Here is a 15,213-nt window from a genome sequence, read left to right as displayed (position 1 = left end):
CTGAGCTGCAGATTCCTGTTCTGTAAAAGGGATACTAAGAAGACTTGGACACAGTAGTGGTACTGGGAGGATTACAGAAGATAGTTCAAGATAATATAACGTCAAAAACTGAAAAACTGTTAACTAATCATCATCGCCATTGTCATCACTGGAATTCCGGTTTTATAAGCAAATGACATGGGAGCTTTGGAAAGCTGAGCGATGAGATATAGGGGCTTAAGAGGCTGCTGGGAAAGGAGATGATGGAAAATGTGACAAGTATGTCAGAAAAAAAGAAAAGCAGGAGATCATTGAAGAGGGAACATCATCAGGAACAGCCAGTAGCCCAGGCGTGTGTGACAGTGAGGGCGTGGGTCTTCTGATCACTGTGGCCACATGTCTGTGTTCCATTTTTTGACACCAGGATAGAACCTGGGAGAAGTGAAACAGCAGTGGAAGGTGGACAAGGACGAGAGAGAGAACTTGAGTTTTTAAAATGTTAAATTCTCTTAAAGGTCAAGTCAGACCATAGTAATAAATACTATTACAATGTAGAAGTTGAACTATATATGGAAATAATTTTTAAGTCTTGCCTGATGGGTCCCTAATTTCCAGAAATAATTGATACTGCAAATTTCTATGTGAACAACATACATAAGTCATCCCGTGGAATTTAGTTTTGGGGGATTTGATTGACTTTGTAGCTATGCCAACCTTATTAAGTGAAAATGGTTGGGTGATTCTCCACGTGATTTTGAAATTTTGGGTCAAAGGTGGCTATCTCCACTGTTCCATTCATCAAACACTTACTTTTTTTTGCGGTATGCGGGCCTCTCACTGCTGTGGCCTCTCCTGTCGCGGAGCACAGGCTCCGGGCGCGCAGGCTCAGCGGCCATGGCTCACGGGCCCAGCCGCTCCGCGGCATGTGGGACCTTCCCGGACCGGGACACGAACCCGCGTCCCCTGCATCGGCAGGCGGACTCTCAACCACTGCGCCACCAGGGAAGCTCAAACACTTACTTTTTGACTAATATTGATCACTAATTTCTTCATCCAAAACATGGCATACAGGATAATTTCACAATACAGCATCTCTCCAGATGCTTGATTTTTAAAAATGTACATCAATAAGTTATTTTAATTGTTATGCATTAGAAATGACTCCAGGCAAACGTTGACAACGCTTGCTTTTTCCAGAACTTACCTATCCTGTGACCCATTCCCAAAGAATTGAATAGCCACAGAGATACTTTGATGAGTGAACCCCAATGGAGGAGTTAATGGCTGATATGATGTTAATTGGGGCCCCTCCTCTTAGATACCATTTGCAATTAACAGACACTCCAGGTGCCTTGACTGGAAGGAATGGATGTTTGGGACCTTTTACTGGCAATGCCAGAGAGAGAAATATTTGGGAGCAGAATGGCATTTGGTGTCTTCATATTGCATCACAGAAGAACAAAATTTGTAAATCACATTAAAGGGTTTGGATTTTATCCTTAACCGTATGTCTCCCAACTAAAATGGGAAGTGACATCATGGTCTTTGTATTTTAGAAAGGTCAGTCTGGATCGTATGGAAGCAAACGGGGATGGGGGCAGGGGACATAGGAGACAAGTATAGATAGGATACTAGGTATAGTGACAGTGTGGAGGGAGGGAAGTGGGTCCATGTTAGGCATTAGAATCCATAGACCTTGATTATCAATTTAATGAAGAAACTGAGGGTGAAGTGGTCAAGGATGTTACTAAGGATGCCGATTTGGAAAACAGGCTGGATGATTGTGTCACTTGCTGCATCAGCGAAGCAGGGAGAGAGGCTGGTTCTGGAGGAAAGATGATGAGTTCCATTTTGGTTGTGCTGAGTCTGAGGTGCCTGTGAGGGAGAGGTATCCTGTGGGTGTAGGAGTCTTGCAGCTTGGCAGAATAGATGCTCCCAGCGTAGAAATGGTGGTTGAAGCCTTGGGAATAAATGGGATCAAAGACAGCCGTCAATCCGCAGAGAATACAAACAAGCACACAGGTGCTGAGCCCCGCTTGCCTCCGCCCTCTCAGGTTGGTGAGTGAAGCTGCCTTGGATCCTGCAACCCAGCCAACAGCTGGATATCACAGAGCGACACTTGGGAGCCCAGTGAGTACCACACAGAGCAGAATTGCTCAGCCAGGCTCCCCCCGGAGTCCTGTCCCACTACATTGTGAGGTGCAGTGCAATGTTTACTGCATTAAGTCACCGAGTCTGGGGTTGTTTATTTGGCAGTAGAACACTGGAAGAGTTGTCTATGCCACACTCCCTCCTAATCCAACTTTGAAACATGATGCAATCAGTTGAGTATTCTCTTAAGTCAAAGGGACCTATACATTGGTCTAAAACCTGTGTTTTCACCTGTAAATCAAGGATGATAATACCTGCAATCCCTTTTGCTCAGAATTATTTTAGGGCCCAAGTGAAATAATGTACGTGAATGCACTTCATAAATTATAAAGCACGCTACAAATATGGACGAATTTAAATAGAACTGTAAAGCACTCTATCAATACAGTTTAAATAGATTTTTATGGTGGAAAGAAAGTTCTAAACTGATATTACAAAAATTAAAAATGGTATTAAATATTCAGTGTTAATGAGTGTACTTATAATTGGAAGTTACATTAGGATCATCAGAATTACTTTGACTTTTCCATAAATTGACCTGGAAGCTTTGTAACAGTTCTTGTCTATTTAGTATTTTGGTTCTTTGTAAAAGGATGGGAGTTGATTTTCAGCTCTCCTTTCATCTTGTGTTGGTCTAAAAGGGCTTTATTTACTGAAGGAAATTGAGCAGATTCATTTTGGTGTAGAACAAGGAGTAAGATTGGATCCAAATTGATACCCAGAAGGAAGAGGCTTCCTTGGATGGCTTGATACTAGGTACAGCTGACTAGCTTTTAAACATTTGTCAATTACCTCTTTAGTAAATTGAATTACCGAATTAGCATCAGTTGCTCAGCAATCTGGTGGTCTGGTACCAGTTTTCTTCAGGGTAATTGAATTAATTTGTATAATTTAAATGAACACCAATCTTGCAATTTTTCCATCATGATGCCTTTGAGAAAGTGGGTGGATGGAGAGTTCACATTGAATTGTGGTCCTTAATAGAAACACATGGAGGGATGCTTTCCTGGGTTTATGTTTAGTTATTTGACATATGCCTGTAATAGCCAATTCAAAGTAAAAGCAAAATAAAATGGGATGTGAGGTGGGGGTCAGCTGGGGTGATTCCTTAGACCAGAGTTTCTTAATATTGGCACTACTGACCATCTGGGGGTCAGATAATTCTTGGTGTGTGTGTGGTGGGGGGCAGGGTGGGCTATGCTGTGCCTTGCAGGATGTTTAACAGCATCCCTGGCTGCTACCCATTAGATGCTGTAGCCATTCCCTCCCCTCATCGCAGTCACGGCAACCAAAAGAGTCTACAGATATTGCCAAAGGTCTCCTAGGGACCCAGTTGCCCCCTTTGAGAACCAGTGCCGTAGACGATAGAGTGTGTTTCTCATAGTAGGAATCAAAAATATTTTGCCCCGTACTCCTCCCTGCCTCTCATCCCCAGCTCCCCAGCCCCAACCGACAGCTTTGTGCATCACACACATTTCTGTTTAATCGGCCCATCTCCGGGGGTGCTTTTCAGGGTAGCGATCTCATGTTTATCTCCTTGATGTTTGACAATGGACTGCTCTTCGTCAGACCTGCCTGTAAACTGACATCCACGTCTGAAGGTGATTTTTTAAAGAAGCCATCCTTTAAAAGGTCATAAAACACTTGGCATTAGGTTCTTAGAATGTGTGATGAATATTTTAATAGTTAAAACGTAGGCAGGCAGCAAGGAAATGATTTAATGTTGTAAATAAATCTCTTTGTGGGATTTAATGTGCAAAAATGGACAGCAATGGCTTTAAAAAATCACTCCCCAAATGATGGGATCTATACAATGGCGCACTCTGTATACTGGATCCATATCTGGAGACAGTGTTCACTACATCTTTCTTAGATATGGGAGGAAGACACTAAGATCATTTTCTCTCTTAGGACCTCTATTTCTTTTTCTCAAAAGGAGAAGCCCATAAGGTCAACTTTCTGGGAAATAGTGCTGATATCAGACCCCTGGAGAATGTACCCTCCATTGCACTAATCACATTCCAATAGATAATAATCACAGATCATAACACGGAAGTAGTGATAATGATGTGCTAGGCACTGACGTAAGAGCTGTATATGTGTTAATAGTCTAACAGCCCTGTGAGCTAATTCAGGAGTTGGTCAACTATGGCTGCCTTGGCCACATTTGCCTGCTGCCTATTTTTGTACAGCCTGTGAACTAAGAATATCATTTACATTTTTAAGTGGTTGAAACAAGAAAATCAAAGGAAGAAGAATATTTCTTCACCCCTTAAAATGATATGAGATTCAAATTTCAGTGTCCATAAATAAAGTTTTATTGGGACAGCCACATCCATTCATTTGCATACGGTCTGGAGCTGCTTTGACAGAACGGAGCAATTGTGACAGAGACCATGGTGCCCACAAAGCCTAAAGGACTTAGTATCCAGCCTTGGATGGAAAAAGTTCGCTGACCCCTGAGGTGGGTGCCATTACTGCCCTCATTTTACAGAGGTGGAGACGGAAGTACAGCGAAGTAAGTCATTTGTTCAAAGTTACATATCAGATATGCGAGAGTCAGAACGTAAACTTGGATACTCTGGTACCGCAGTGCAGTGACAGTAAAACTTGCCAGGACAGCACTCTTCTCTTTTTTTTTTTTTTTAATTTTTATTTCATATTGGACTATAGTTGACTTACAATGTTTTGTTAGTTTCATATGTACAGCAAAGTGATTGTTATACATATACATGTATCTATTCTTTTTCAAATTCTTTTCCCATTTAGGTTATTACAGAATATTAAGCAGAGTTCCCTGTGCTATACAATAGGTCCTTGTTGGTTACCTATTTTAAATTTTTAAAAAAAATTTATTTATTTATTTTTGGCTGTGTCAGGTCTTCGTTGCTGCGTGCGGGCTTTCTCTAGTTGCGGCGAGTGGGCGCTACTCTTTGTCGCGGTACGTGGGCTTCTCATTGCGGTGGCTTCTCTTGTTGTGGAGCACAGGCTTTAGGCACGCGGGCTCAGTAGTTGTGGCTCATGGGCTCTGGAGCGCAGGCTCAGTAGTTGTGGCGCCCGGGCTTTGTTGCTCTGCAGCATGTGGGATCTTCCTGGACTGGGCCTCGAACCCGTGTCCTCTGCACTGGCAGGCAGATTATTAACCACTGTACCACCAGGGAAGTCCCTCTATTTTAAATATAGTAGTGTGTATATGTCAATCCCAAACTCCCAATTTATCCTTCCCCCCAACCTTTCCCCTTTGGTAACCCAGAACTCCTCGTTTTAAACAAACTAGCAGAAACAACTTCCCAGAATTCAGCTCTTTTTTTGTTATACTTTACAGTCTGTTCATACTTTATTTTTGTATGTAAGTCCCCAAGCAGCAATTCCCGAATGAACTGAAGAGCATTTTGCGCTCCTTAGGCTGTACCTATACAATATTCCCTTCAAACTTTCTAAGGATAGCTGTTTATACTTTTATGCAACAGGATTCCTGTCATACAAGGAAGCGCCCCTGAGGGCAGGGTGCTGAGGTCTGGGGATCTAGGTGGGTAACTGATTTCCTGCTACACAGGAACTTGTGTGGAAGGAGGAAATGTCAAGGTCAGGAGGACAGTTTCTAGGTCTGCAGTAATTGAAGTTTTAATGTCTATGTAGAACAGTTAGGAACTTAAAAAAAAAAAAAGAAGCTCATCCAACAGTCTGGCCCGGAATTGGCCTTGCTTCATTCGATTTCTGCATTTCAGAAGGTGAAAGGCTGCATCGTCTGCCAGGATTTAGCGTCCAGTCCCAGGGAATCATTGTGTTTCTAATCTGATGTTTGGGCCATGATGCCATCCCCTCTGCCTGCTAGTCAAGATCAGTTCCCGTTTTTTTTGTTATATTGTTAAAAGGCCCTGGACATGGACCCGTTTCAAACAGCTTTTGGCTCCATAGGGAACCAGCTCACAGGTCTTTGGTTTTATTTTATCCCTTTTGGATTTCAGAGTGGAGTTCATTCCTAGTAGCAGAGGGCTGTAATCATCCTCATTTTAAAAACACAGCCCCACACACAAAAATTAAGAGTGGGGCGTGTTCTAGATCTTGATTGGAGTGATGGTTCTATGAGTGTATACCTTTATCAAAGCGATCCAACTGTATACTGAAGATCTGAGCATTTTAACCTCAACCAAAAGGGCATTAGAGGGAAAAAAAAAAGTGTGGAAACCAGATTTTTTAAAAAGGGAGAATAGTTAATTATAGCACCTGTGTAAGGCTGGGTAAACCCGGAATTACTCTCTAGTAATCACTTCTAATTCTTCAGATTTCTTGAATCCCAGATCAAGGTATGTCCTTGTGGGAGGCTTAACTTCATTCCCTCTAATTTGTGTTCTGCATTCCTTTGAAGGCAGTCATTCTAAGGCCACATAAGGATAACTGACATTTATCCCTATAAACAGTCAGTGTCAGAAAGGTAATCTTTATCTTAGAATTTCTTTATTATGCCACATTGGATTTACAATTAAATAAAGATAGGAAATCTACCTGGGATGGGGGGCAGTGAGTGTATTTAGTGCTTATTTCCTCCAGCTTGTGAGGAAAGTGAAGTGTAAAGATAAATACGACTTTAAAATAAAAAAATCTTTGGGTGGAATCATTCATCATGCCTCCGATACAGATTTCCAGCCTTAGATATCAATATTTCAGGATCAAGATGCTTTCATCTTTCTCTGCCTTGCAAGAAGGGAAGATTGGAAACAATCTTCCTTAAAGTAAGCAGCTTTAATCATTGTTTCTAAATCAACTGAACTGTGTTGGAAAAAAAGAAGCTGTAAGAATCCTTTAATCCCTGGTTTAGTTGTAATGAAATTGTCCAGGCTGAGAAGGGAACAGATGGATTTTGATTAATTTCTACTAAGAACCAGCAAGTATCAACCTCAATATTCTTTATAAACTTGTCAGGGTAAATGTTATATAGGCCTAAGAGGATGAAGGGAAAGAAGATATAAAATATACATGAACTTATAACTGGGTTATGAATAGTTAAGGGGCATATGCTTAAAAACACCGTCTTCAGCAACACATCAAAATTGAGATTCATTGAATCAGGGCAGTTTTTTCAGAGACCTTTTCATATTTAATTCCTTAAAAATAAAAGAGTTTGGTTTTTTTGTTTGTCTTTTTAATGTTTTCCAAGAGAGGATTCATGGCCCTAAGTATTCAGCAAAGTGAGCAATTGCATATCATGGGCGTAAGAGTAAGAAGAATGCAAACAAGATTCAGAGAGCTGAGAAGCTGTACCTCAGATTCGACATTTATGATTCCAGGATGATAAGTGAAAACAACAATGAACTTTACCAAGACATAATTTGGGATGAACTTGGACAATTCAGTTGCCACAGTTCATTAGTTTTATGGTTGATATTTAGGGTGCTGAGGGGCAAATTTTCAGCTTCCCCTGTCCTCTTCGGGACCTTCTCACGCCTCCAATCTGTCAAAGAACTGACTGGCAAAGGGATGCAGAGAGATCCAGAGGCTTAGAGGCTTAAGTTTGGCATTCCCTTGAAATTAGAAATGAAGGTTAAAAAGAGGCGAAGTGAATCTGAGGTGGCATTGGTCCCACATTCGAGTAGGGTATGAAGAGTTTACCTCCAACAGAAAATCAATAACTTGGTCTTAGATTTAAAAATCCTTCTGCTGGGACTTCCCTGGTGGCACAGTGGTTGAGAGTCTACCTGCAAATGCAGGAGACACGGGTTCGAGCCCTGGTCCAGAAAGATCCCACATGCTATGGAGCAACTAAGCCCCTGCACCATAACCACTGAGCCCGTGTGCCTAGAACCCGTGCTCCGCAACAAAAGAAGCCACCGTGATGAGAAGCCCGCACACCGCAATGAAGAGTAGCCCCTGCTCACCACAACTAGAGAAAAGCCTGCCCGCAGCAACAAAGACCCAATGTAGCCAAAAATTAATTAATTAATTAATTAAAAAAAAATCCTTCTGCTGTCTAGCTTTGTCTTCCCAGCATCATTTTACATGGTCCATTTCTCCCCCCTGGGCTGGCCACAGACTGAGAGCCGGCTAAGCAAATAGAATCGTAACTGTAACCTTCAGTATCTTCAATACTTAACCAATGACCAATGAAAGGCGATTTGCACCATCCAGAAACTCTCAGTTCTCAATTAAAGAGAAAACAAGCTCTAACCTTGCTCTTCAGTACTGGGAGCAAAACAATGGGATCTTTCTGAGAACATATAGAAAAAGTTCTCTCCTTTACAACTATCAAGTGATAGATTTACATATGGGAATGTGAGGTTTATTGATAAAGTCTCTGATTGTTGTGTCATCAGGCACTGGAATGTGGTGAGTAATAAATGAATTAGGAATTAATTCAACACTAGATATTCCATTTCTTTCTGTTATTATCATGTCATCATAGCTGTGACTTGGAAATAGGATCTGCTTAGGGATGAGGGTGCTGGGTTTACTGTAACAGAAGCAGGCTGTTTGGGAAACTTGACCCAAGGATCATTATTTTAACTTGATAGATAGTAGCCTATCTACTTGGGAGCTTCTGTCCATTTTCTGCCTGTTAGGTCTGTAGGTAGAAGAGACTGCAGAAAACAACAAGGGCCAACTTCGCCATTAAACACAGCAAGCTCAGTGTCTGGGGCCCATGATACTTTTAGAAGCCCATGAAAATGTTTTAATTTCTTTTACAACCAGAAGAAAAAGAGTGGCTATAATCCAGCCTGGATTATATTCATCTTTATATCAATGCAGTCATAAAATAAAAAATTTTAATAGTTTTTTATGGAGGAAGGAATTCACAAAGGTGGAAATGCCAAGGTCCATAAAAGTCATCGTATGGACCTGGAAACTGATGGCAGACTCAAAGATTTTTCACTGAAGAGAATGAGGTGAAGGGGCTCTTTGCAAAGGTGTGGTTTGGGTTGAGAAAACCAACAAGGGGGAACAAAGCACACAAGGACTAGTTACCATGGTAACCATCACCACCTGTGGGCCTGAACTGACACGGGCAGGTGACCACTGGCCAAACCCAACGGGAAGCCAGAAGAAAAAGTAACTCAGAGGTCAGTCCACATAGGTCAGCCTTGTAGGGCACAGAGTAGGACAGGCGAGAGCAGAAAATAGATTGGGGATGGGAGATGGGCTTGTCAACAAAGAATAACCAATACTAGGGCTCATATTCCAACCACTTTCTGTCTCGAGAATTTTTAAGCGGGTGTAACTCCTGCTTTTGTGTAGCAGTGACAGGATCCACACATGAATTATAGAAAAAGGGACTTATTTTGTGCTTCAAAAATAAACAGATTTGAAAGGCCAGTATCCCGTCAAGTGGCAAGTGACCCAAACTTTCTTGCGCATTTGCTTTAACTAGAAGCACCTGTCTTTAGGGTTCCCATCCCTTTGCAATCAGGGCTCAACCTCCTTTTCCAGCCCAATGAGGGGGCAGTTTGGAGAAGTGGTCAAGAAAAGACTTTTGAATCCGACTGCCTGGCCCAGTTTAGTGATTGAGTAGCTATCTGACCTCCCTGTGCCTCAGTTTTTTATATACAAAAGTAGGATACTAGTGGTACATGTTTCAGAGGGTGGTAGGAAGATTAAATGAAATGATAGTAACAAATATTTATATTATGAGCCAAACAGTATTCTAAGTGCTTTATGTATGTTAATTCGCTCAACCACACAGAGAAATGCAGAGATTAAAACATAAAGAGAGACACATTTGTGAGGGTATTATTTGGGTCTCAGAATACAGCGGTGCTTGAAATTCAGCCGTCACTGGACTTTTCATATATGTGAATCAGCAAACAGTCTCTAAATGTTTGGAAGCGTTCTAAGCCGGTGAAATTGAATTTATGTCACTTGCCACAAAGACCGTTCCAACAAAGTAGATACTGTATAGATATGTTCGTGTATATATATCTATGTACAGTCTATGTGTTTCTGTATACATAAATATATATTGGCTAAATAAATCAATGAAGAAAAATGGTAGAATTCATAGTCATTGTCTTTAAACTTTGGGAGCTGTTGCTATAGAGAAACTTCCATTAGGAGAACTGATGAAAATGACCTCAGATTTATTCAATACCTATGGTGCCAGGTGATTTTGTGTATCTTATTTGAAATAGTTTTCACAACCACCCTACAAGGGCATTATTAAAACTATGCCCATTTTATAGAGGAAAATACAAAGCACCAGAGAGCTGGAGTAACTTTCTTAAAGTCAATTAGCTGATGGGTTGATCTAGCTAGAATTCAAACCCAAAGCCATGCTCTTTTCTCATCATAGCCTGCCTCCCTGCTTTGCATTCAGAATGCAGGGAGGGATGGACCATGGGTTTGAGCCAGTGTGGTTTCTGCCATCTTCTTTTGTTCCAGCAGAGAAGGCTGGGATGCCGCAAGCGCAAGGCAAAGGATGATGGGGTGAGAACTGTGGTGATGAACACAGTTCGTAATGATAAATAAACACCATGCGTCAGCTTTGAAAAGGCAGCTATCTCTCCTACAGAATAACTGAACCGATGGAGGTTTTCCTCTACCTGTTGCCCACGCTGTGTGTGCACTACTAGCGAAGCTCTCTTTACTGTTTTTTTTACTGTTTACTCTCTTTACTGTAAAGTGTTTACTTCTGCGGCAAACCATCTTACTGTGTTACGTGCTTTGGCAACAGTAGAAGAGTCTGAAGTGGTACCCACTGGCCCAAATCCAGAAGCTAATTCCTTCCTAATGATTTCTATTTGTTAACAATCTTCCTGCCCTTATTGAAACAAAAAGCCGGTCCTAACGGTGGGTGGAGCTGAGTGGGTATCTGGGGATAGCGAATGGTATTTCCCCAGGCCCGGAGCCTATAGCCCCTTGGTTCCCCCAGAGTGGGCCTGGGGTAGGGGTCAGGGGGCTGTTGAATCTTGTGGCCCACTCTAGCAGGCTCCAGACTCTGAAGGAGTCAGTCTTTCTCATGTCCTGCAAATCAGGAATGAAAAATGGAGAAACATGCTCAGACTTCTGCAAGCCCAAGATTCCCATCTCTTGGGATTAACACCAAGGACTGCCCGTCAAACTTTCTCTGATTTTCCTTAGCCCCAACTCTTTTCTCCTTCCTCTGTACTTCCATAGCTTTAAGAGAGCACTTATATTTTTCTCTATTATTTTTTCATTAAAAATTCTTTCCCTCTCTATATAATATAAAATGTCATTATATGCTAGACCCCTAAAAAAAGATAATACTCATAATTCCATCATCTGAAAAGAATCATTTTTAACATTTGTACTCTCTTCCTTTATTTAAAAAAAATATGTTATTTTCTAGTCAAAAACTTGTGACTCCACGAGGGCAGAGCTCTCTTTATTTTTTAGCTAGCACATAGTAGGGGCTAGGCAGTGTTTGCTGAATCTAGCTGGTTGAGATGAACACAGATCCAGTATTGATTTTATCTTGTTTTTTAAAAAATGTCCAATTAGTTATGTCAAAGTTGCCTGGAAACCTCATCAGTCAACTTACACCAATGAGGAAAGAAGCTTCTCTTAGTGACCGAGGTTCCTGCACCTCTCAGCCCTCTAGGTCTTTTCTTCTGACTCCTTTCTGTCTGCCTGTTTTTTGTTTTGTTTTGTTTTGTTTGGGTTTTTGTTGTTTTTTTTAAAAGCTTTATTGAGATAGAATTCGTATACCATAAAATTCACCTGTTTAAACTATACAGTTCAGTGGTTTTACTGTATTGACAGAGTTATGCAACCATCACCACCACTTACTTGTAGAATATTTTCATCACCTAAAAGGAAACCCTCTATCCATTTAGCAGTCACTTCCTCTTTCCCCTTCCCCCAGCCCCTGGGTACTCATCTACTTTCTCTTTTTATGGATTTGTCTATTCTGAACACTTCAGGTAAATAGAATCATACAGTATGTAGACTTCTGTAACTGGCTGGTTTCATTTAATAATAGAAGCAAACAATGTTCTCAATGTTCATCTGTGTTGTAGCATGTATCAGGACTTCATTCCTTTTTATTTTTGCTCTCCCTGCATTTTCCTGTCTGTTGATTCTTCACTTGTTTTGACAGCTCCCTCCCTAACGGTATATGCTATTTGATATTTGCCTTTTTCACCCAGGCAGTGTCACATCTAATGTATCGCTTTGTTCCAGACTCCAAGGATCAAGTAAAAACCATCTTAGAGTTTTCCAGACTGTAAGAAACTCTGTTTATTTCAGGTTTGTGTAATGTAAATACATTACATTACGTTAGACACAATTAGATATCTAACTATTAGAAATCAAGTATGTTTGAAGGTAACAATCTTACACACACACACACACACACACACACACACACACACACAGGCACAGACAGGCACATACAGAACAGTCCCTAGGACTAGATAGGTGACCAGGAAAAGTAAAGTAAAATTTATAGATGAATCTGTTGAATACTTTGTTAAAAAAGAAATAAAAGTACAAAGTTGCAAAAGAGTTTTAATTAGCTGGAGGGAGGATTGGCGTCAACCAGGTTTTAGAAAATAGAAAAGTTATATGACGTTCCAAATTGTGCCCATTTTCTAGGTATTATTAGAACCGAGGGAAATTGGTTCAAGGTTTATCTGGAGCTTTAAAGTCGAGCTCTCAAATCAGTGAGTGTCAGTTACCTCCCCATATGCTGCCCAAATCACTTATTATTAATGGTAGTGAAATGGATCACTGGGATGGTAGGATAATTCTTTCTTAGGAGTTCTGTCTCTGAGTACAGTTGAGTTGTTATCATATTTCAGAGGTCTCAGATATTTCTGTATCTAGAATCATCGGTGTTTTTCCTCTGCATATTATTAAGGCATTCATTAGCCTTCAATGGCACTGCAGAAGTTGGCTTTGGTTTAAAATTGTGCCCATGGTAGAAGGAATGTTTCTACAAACCACTTAAAACATTATTAAGCTGTAATCTTTTCCCCCTCAGAATCTCATTAAACCTAAAAAATGGCTAGGCAGTGGGTAGCATTTTCTTTTTTCTTTTTTGTGAATCAAAACATGGAAAAGAATGCAAGCATTAAGAAGTAATGAACACAGGATGCACTCTGTATTCTAACTGTTCATAGTAAAAGCAATATAAAATACTTAGATATCATTACCTCAAATACTTATAATGGGGTTGTTTCTCCTCTATAAGAAATTAATTGGTAATAAATCTGTGTTAGAGTATAACTGGAAGGAAGAACAGACTGTACCAACATAATTTGGCTTCAGGGATTAAAAAGGAAGCAGATGTTGGAATTAGCATCTTTAAATATTATCCCTCTAAGTCAGCACTGGGAGATGAGATGGGTTGTGGAATTTTGCATGGGAAGTGGTAGATTCACTCATGCAAGATTTCATAGCCTTGACTATGTTTTGGGACCTCTGGAATCTACACAAAATTGTACTTAGAGACAGAACTCATAAACAAGAATTATTCTAACATCCTAGTGTTCACAAAATTGCACATCATCTGTGAACGGGGGACATTCTGATCTCCTCTGGATTATTTCAATTTTGGTGGTATATGTTTTACCAATGTGAGCAGTAACGAAAACCCAGGGCTCAGGTGAGATGGTGTTGCTAAATAATGGTGTTGCTGTGGGCAATTCATTTAACTTCCATGAACACCAGTTTTCATATCAGTAAAAAGGGGCAATTGGTAGCTGCCTTGCATACTTGGTAAAGTGGAAAGCACTGTGGAAAGGTAAAAGCCCTAGAAGAATAAAAGGTATATTTTAAATCAGTCAATTATAACTTAAAGCAGCAAAATAGTAAATATTATAGATACAACCCCCAAATATCAGTTTTCTCTGTTAAGAACATTCCTTAGGAATTTATCTTAAGAAAACAAAGGAAGATATGAAGATGTTCATCGAAGAATTACCAAAGATTTCTGAAATACCAGGAGTAACCTGAATGTCTGGAAATAGGGGATTGGCTAATTAAATTATGTTATGAGTATGTTAAGGAATGCTATACCTCTAAGAAAGTTCATGATATCTTGTTAAGTAAAAAAAAATGCCGATTATAAGACATATGTTTATATGGACCCACTTTGGGTTATGTGGAAATACATATATGTATATGAAAAATTGTGTGTAGACAAAACATGAACAATAATCGTTTCTCAGTGGGTAGAGTATAGATCATTTTGGGGGGGTGATTTTTGTGTGTGTTCTTACAGTTTTCCGTATAAAGAATATACAACTTTTCTTTTTTTTTATTAGGAAGATACATGTGTGTATGTATGTGGAATCTCTCTCTCTTTCTCTATCTCATTGGTTTTCACACAGGAGCAATTTTTCTCCACTCCCCCAGGAGAGTTTTGGCAATGTCGGGAGTTATTTTTGGCAGTCGAAACTTGGAGGTAATACCAGCATCTAGCAGGTAGAGGCCAAGGATCCTGCTAAACATCCTACAGTGCCCAGGGCAGCCCCCCAGCAAAGAATCTTCCAGCCAAAATGCCAATAGCAACATGGTTGAAGAGCCCTGTGCGTTTCCATTCTAGGTCAGACTTCTGGTTGACCTCACACAACTCAGGGGCAGCTGTCCACAGCGGTCTCTCTCGGTAACGCTCACCCTCAACTGACTTTCTTCTTTGCGAACTATCTTCTGTTCTATCCAGAAGCTAGAGGGGAGGCTATTTTTTCTCCAATCTATTGTTCACAGTATGTTGTGGCTTTCTGATATTCAGAAACCTGGCTTCTGAGGCTCAGAAACCCTTTCACAACTATTATCTCTGGCATGGGTTTCAGCGGCCTGTTTTGAAACTCACAAGCCATGGCTTTGTCTCTTTGTTCTCCGAGTTTGACTTTGGCGTATTTCCCCCTAGGGTGGTAAGCATATTGTCTAGCTGCTCAAATTTGTTCTGGGCGAGGATGGAGGTTCATAGAGTAAAAGGAAGCAAAGGGAACATTTTAAAAATCATCTCAGAACATTTATTTATTCCTTAAAATGTACGTCACTGTGTGCTAATAACCTTACAAAGTAAAGTGCTGACATGATGAATCATACTTTATTTTGTGTTGCTTTAAAAAAATCTTATTAAAATGCTAGAATATCCTCAATTCACCAGGGGCAAAATCGACTCAA

Source organism: Tursiops truncatus, chromosome 10 (genome assembly GCF_011762595.2).
Source record: "Tursiops truncatus isolate mTurTru1 chromosome 10, mTurTru1.mat.Y, whole genome shotgun sequence".
Taxonomy (NCBI): Eukaryota; Metazoa; Chordata; class Mammalia; order Artiodactyla; family Delphinidae; genus Tursiops; species Tursiops truncatus.
Note: the sequence above shows the minus strand (reverse complement) of the source record.